Consider the following 6,888-nt stretch of genomic DNA (forward strand, 5'->3'; position numbering starts at 1 on the left):
TATCGGGTATGTTTTTCTCTAGAGAGCTGCATCTTCTCGGATGCAGAGCGAAGATCTGGTCTCTGTGAAATAAGAGATAATTAGTAATGTCATATTCCACAAGGGTGTGGTAGCCTCACAAAATTATCTTTTCAATTAACAAAAGGATGCAAATAGAGACAACTGAAGGGAAATCTTCCAACTAGCAAACCTGCTTTTTATACATGCATGCTTGGATTAATATCTGGTCAGACTAAAGAGAATAATTTGGATTTTTGACTAATACTTTAATTTTTTAGTTGCAATTCTTAATGTGTATTTGCTAGGAATGGACAGAATTTGCTGGGAGGTCAATAAACCAAGCATTAAAGTCTTACTGTTAACATGATAAAGTGAAATGCTGAAAATTTACAGGAAGAGGTGCCTGGGCATGAGTAATACAGATTATGTTCGGAACTCCGTTAAAGATGTGCTTCTAATTTGAAATACCACAGTACTTTCGGTTGTTTGTATACACAGGTTTATCTGTAAAATTAAATGAGTAATAAAAATCCCCAAAACAAGAACAAAGAAAACTTGCTTAAATGTATTCATGATTTTAATGCAAAAATAAATCAGTGACCTGCTTATTCAGAGCAAATGATCTGATACAGCATTATACAAATGCTGTGTCTTTCTCAGGCCTCTTTTATCTGAGTAGCACACACAAAGTACTTGGTAATTCCCAGATATATAGAAAGTGACTTTATGCAGTGAGACAGATATCAGACCCTTTTGGTTTCTCTGTTCTATGATTTCATTGTTTTAAATGTCTCTTATTTATTATTTAAATGTCTCTTATTCTAATTTCCTTGGACTAGTTTTCATTTGTTTCTCTTTTTATAATTCAAGTCTTTTGAAAAGCAGTGGGCAAAATTAGCATTGCACCCTCTATCACCAATATTCCCATGGACATAATGAGGGTTTTTTTCTTTTTTATAGCTACAAAAACAGTGAACAAAGAGGTGTCTGAGTCAGAAGAAATTCCTAGCAGGAACATAAGACTTCAGATATTTTCTATGAAAGAGGAGTGAGAGTCTTACCTTTTTTATTAATTTGTTGGGTTTTTGTTGTTTTAGCTTTTTTTAAACACTAATAGTGTTTAGAAAGTCCTTAGAAATACTAAATATTGGTTTCTGTGGAAACCAAACACTGTTTTATTCTTTTACACATGCAGGCTGGATTGTTACAGTCCCCAGGTTTTTATTCCACCTGCCTGAAAGTCCCAAGTTAGTAAAATGCACACACCTGGGGCTTCCTGACACCCTACAGCACAGCAACTGGCGTTATGTTGCACTCCCATTAAATTATATAAAGCTAAATAAGTATTTCCCACTAAATTATATCAAGCTAAATAAGTTTTGAGTGGTTCCATGTGCATTTGCAAGGTGGAATTGGTAGTACTATAAAGCAAATATCCATTATAGCTGAAGAAACTGCAATCCCTCATAATTCCATACTGGAAGCCATAGATTTATAAGAACAAGGTCTCTCAGTCCTTTCTTGTCAGATTTATTTTTAAATTTGATTCAAACTTAGCTGCAAGACACTACTGCAAAACAATGATAATTTCATTGCATTAAATTCACTTCAACAAAAACAATACTTAATTGTGGCATTGATTGGTTTGTATTTTTAATAAGACAACCTGATGTTATCTAATTTCAATCTGTCTTCCTATCTTTCCAAAGGGTTGATTAAACTGGCCTCTGAGTGCCATGTATAGACCCAGAGTAGCAAAGTAACACACCCTTTTTCCTACCTTTTTGGGAAGAATAATTTTTGGGTAGATTAGGTGAGCTGGCATCCAGGAGTGCTGCATTTATCAGGAATAACCACAGCAGGTCCCTGGTGGCACCCATCTTGTCAAGAGATCCCAGTAAAGCTGAGCATTAGATTTTATACTCTGCTAAAAACTGGAGCTCCCAAGGTCAGCCTGGCCCATGCTGCGTCTGATTTATTAGGCAATATTTTTTATGATTAACTGATCTTTGCAGAAGGATTACAAAGGAGCGATAAAGTTTCCATTTCCTAGATAATTTGTGTTGCTAGGAAGAAAAGAAACTCTATGCCAGCCCTTTATTATACATTATCTTCAACTGTATGTGCTGGCCCAGAGTTACCTTTGGAACCAGACTGGTGAATACATGTGTTTCTTTACCTCAACCATCCCAATTTTATTTATTTATTCTTAATAGGTAATTGCTTGATTATGCAGACTGTAAGGTATTGCAGGATGAAGCAGCAAATTCACAGTAGATTTTCTGATAAATTCTTCAGCAGAGAGTCCTGGTCTCAAAAATCATTATATTTTAGTTCTCCATATGAAACTGTAGGTTTTTTCCCTGCTGTTTGTACACCAAAAAAACCCCACATCATAAATGGGATTAAGTCAGGAATAAAAAGTAAATTCATGCCATTTTTTGTAACATACCCTAAGTGGACCTCACCTGCAGGGCTCTGTTGAGCTTGCTCTGGTTTACCAGGGTCTTCCCTCAGTCTACAGCTTTGGTCCTCAGATGCATCTGCCAGCAGGACCCCCTTCAATCACAGAAAATAAGGATGAACTGAAATCAAAAGTCCTGTTGGGCTGGTTTCCTTGGTTGGTCTGTGTGAAGTCTTAATGGAGTTTATGATGACTTAGGGGAATGACAAGTCCTGTCTGCTGGGGTCATTTTATTGCATTTCTACTCTTTCTGCTCACCTGATGAGGAGAACTAGAGCTCAGCTAGAAACAGGCCAGTTGTTGGTCTAATATTCTTTTCATTACACCCATCCAGGATGTATCTCTCTGTTTATTTTGGCTACCAGACCAGCTACAACCAAACTGCAGTAGTTGGACATAACTCAATATTCTTGCTGGTGTGTTCCAACCCTCCTTGTGTAGAAAGGCACAGCTTGGGTCTAGAACAAGGGGAATAAAGAGTGCTCTTCCTGCAAAGGGTCACAGTGCTCAAATTGAGGAAAGAAAGACAAAAGGCCAGAGTCCAGAAACAGAATCAGAAGCTGTTAAAGCTCTTTCTGAGAAGAGCAAACAAACTGGAGGACAATGCTAAATACAACCGATTGTACTCACATGTTAAGAAATGGAAGCCTGAGCATTGCTATTCACAGCTCTACTGCTCCTGACAGCCTGACAAGAGCAAAAACAATGTGCTGTGAGACCATGTGCTCAGTGGAGTCATCACACACTGTCATTGGGAGGGGCTCATGAGGTCAATTCTGCTTTAAGATTCTTGAAAAATGAACCAGACTTGTCTCAGTGGTGCCTGGTGGCAGGTTGGGAAGCAATGGGCATCAACTGAACTACAATAAACTCAACATGAGGAAAGAGAATTCCACTGTGAGGCCGGACAAGCAGTGGAATAGGGTGCCCAGAAATTTTATAGATTCCTCAATATATTATTCAAGATATTCACACCAACTGGGCAGTCCTGAGCAGCTTGTTTTCTTTGACCCTGCTTTGAGCAAGGGGATGGACTTGAGGGTATCCAGATTGTCCAACCATAGCTGCTATGAGACAATGTGAACAGAAAAGCTATGGATGTTATCAAGGACTTTCAGCAACAAAGAAGGACTGAATGTTAAATTAATCCACAATAATTAAATCTGCTAGCAAGGTTCATGAACGCATGAATGTCAGACTACTTCCTGGATCTCACCAGTGCATTTCTGGCACTTCCAGTAAGTGTTTTTTAACTTATATGAGGACCTATGCCTTAATAACAGGCACCTTTGATTTGTAGAGGATAAAATTCCAATGTAATCTACAAATTATGCCTCAAATTATTTGTCTTATCTATTGCACATATTGAGATTAGAGCAGCAGGAAGTTTTGTGAAAAATGAAGTATTATAAAAGTCCACAAAAAATGCAAGGTATTGAGACTGCATTCCTGGTAGCAGAACACATATGTGTGTGTGTGTGTGTGTATATATATATATATATGTGTATATATATATATATATATATATATATGTACACACACACACACACACACACACACACATATATATATATATATATATATATATATATATATATATATATATATATATATATATATATATATATATATATATATCACATCAGGAATAAATAAAACTTTTGCCTGGGCTCTTGACCACTGATTAGTGAGATAAAATGCATGGGATCAAATTTGTCTTACTGTGGTCAAAAGCCTTGAGACACAGGAAACTTTAAGACATTTGTCTAAGAATATCAACCTCAATTAATGCATAACCTGTTTTTTCAGAGGTCAGTGGCTTTCTGGAGCAAGTGTTCAATATAATATATTGAACATATAATATATTGAACATATAATATATTGAACAATATAATATACTGTTATAGTTGGATTAAAACCCAAATATTTTTATGCAATTTCAATCAAAATGAAGCAACTGTTGAATTTTTCAATCACAGTTGCCATTTTTAGTGGCTCAGAGCTGTTAAACACTATAGAAAGCCCTGCTGTGTTCATTGATCAATCATTTTCTTTCAGTTTAACAGAGAATAAGAAGACTTACTTACAATAACACTCTGTACTGGTTTCCTGTCATATGCTTCTTGCAAGAGGGAACTTGAACAAAATCAGTCTCTGTATCTGCCTGGGAATGCTCTGCAGGACTTCAATTCCCATATCTGTCCCTTTTCATTTTGTGTTGCACCAGATGGGCCATACCCCACCAGGGAAGCACCCAGCACTCAGACTTTTTCTCTTAGTCTCCTTTGCTTTGTTCCCACAAAAGGAAAACTGTTCAGTTTTAAGCCTAAGAAAGAGGCAAAAATAAATTTTTATGAAAAGCCACATTCAGGTGAAATCTATCTGTACACCACCCAGGCCTGTGTCTGACATTCGGGTGGTGTCCTGGGTCTCACAGCCTCAAAACCCCTTGTATGAACAGACCTGCACTTCCCTTGGGACATGACACGTGTATTTTTGTCACATAGTGAATGAATGTCCCCAGCAGCCAGAACTGCCTGTATTTGAAGGATTTCTGGGAGAGAGTGTGAGAATAACTTTGGTGGATGCTCCTTATTGGGCCATATCTGCGCCTGCCTTGGTGACCCTGCAGCTGAATTCTTTCCTACTGTGTTGATCCTCAAACCTGGCTCTTAACCTCCACTCCCTTTTTATATCCTCTATTCAAATCACCCCTAATTCTTTTCAGTGTTTTTAGCTGTAGTGTTCATTAAATGTTTCAGTTTCCTTTCTGAGTTTTACTCAGAGAAAAAACACCTGATTGGGGGAGTCTGGGACAACTGGCTCCTGAAAGAGGTGGTGTGAACACAGAAAGCAACTTGGCTCCAAGACTTCCAGCTCTCTTCAGTGTTCATCTGTTCACCTTCTTGTCCTGACTTTAGGCCAGCAGGACCAGCAGGAAGGAAAGGATGCTGCCAGTTGCCAAAGGGAGTGGCTCAAGGAACGTCAGCTCTCCACATGCAAAAATGCCTAATTGCAGGAAAAACCACTGGGGCTCAAAAGAGAGAATCCACCAGAGGTGTTGTGCTGCTGCTGGGGGCTTTGTGGTGGACATCTAAACCTAAGGGAGGTGTAGAGGAAAGGACTATGCATTATTGTAGGGGGATACAGTATGGGTAAATGAAGGTGGTGTAGAATGTAATCTTATCCCAAAGAGTTGCGGCTGAACCAATTACTAAAGATTAGGAGCAGGCCTGATGTAAACAGGCCACACCTGTAGCAAATAAGAACAGTGTTATAAAAGAGTGGATTGGTAGGAACTAGAGTCAGATGGCTACTGCAAGGGCCAGGAACAGTCAGTGCTTAGAGGAGATGCCTACGAGAAACATTGAGGAGGTAGGAAACTCTGAGGCCATGGAACTCTTGCACTATAATGATAACAGAACTCTTGATATATAAGACAAGACCTTCCTGTCTGTGTGAAAGGTATTTTCAAAGCAAGAAACAGAAAAGGAATCAGTCATTTAACAGTTCCACAGTAATTGCTTCTCATCACCAATCAGTTTATAATCTCTTGCTCAACTTTTATGATACTTTAAAGCTGGTACGATCTGATAAACTTCAAAGTCCTTCTCCAGAAAGATAAAACTCACCTTATGTACACCATTTTGTCTCAATGCTTTTGCCTGTTCTTTTACCTTTCCAAGAGTGTGTTTCTATGTCTGCCTTTAGCCAGCCTCATTATTTCTTTCTTTGTTCTCACAGCTTGGCAAGAATTACGTATTTCTGAAGCCTTTTAATAACCCGTGAGTTTTGAAAATGTATTTGAAACTAATTCCTTGGCCACAATATTACATCTTTGTCAAGGATTTCTGTTCATCCTATATACCTCCCAGAAATTAACAAAATTAAAAAGAAGTCATCTTAAAGCAATATTCCTTCTGCTTAAACACAGAAATGCAAAAAAGAAAGCTGAATTAAACTACTTTAAAAATAATAACCTGTATTTACTTGGAGTGTTAGTGGGTTAAAAGAAAACTTGTTGCTAAATTTCTGTATATATAGTGTTTAAGGACATTTAAAAACTAATACAGTACGAATTACTTTTTGTGACACGTGGTGTCATGTATCACAGTACTTTTGTTTCATGTCTATTTATGTGGAGAGAAACACCTGTGGTCCTCAGGGAAAGAAAAGCTACATTAAATTTACATAATATTCTTTATCCTAAAGAAGCCAACTGCACTGAAGGTCGTGATTCCCAAACATGTAAGTCTACATTTCTAACCAAGAGTGGATTTGATAATTTCCCTACTCAGCCCAGCTTCTGTAAAGTCTTCCCAGGAATTCCCTGGACAGCAGATATCTATGTGTGCTGCCCCATGCTTTGTCTGTTCTAGGAACTTTTTCTTTCAAAGCTCAAAAACCAGGAAAAACCCCGAAGA

This window comes from Melospiza melodia, chromosome 9 (assembly GCF_035770615.1).
Source record: "Melospiza melodia melodia isolate bMelMel2 chromosome 9, bMelMel2.pri, whole genome shotgun sequence".
In the NCBI taxonomy this organism is placed as follows: domain Eukaryota; kingdom Metazoa; phylum Chordata; class Aves; order Passeriformes; family Passerellidae; genus Melospiza; species Melospiza melodia.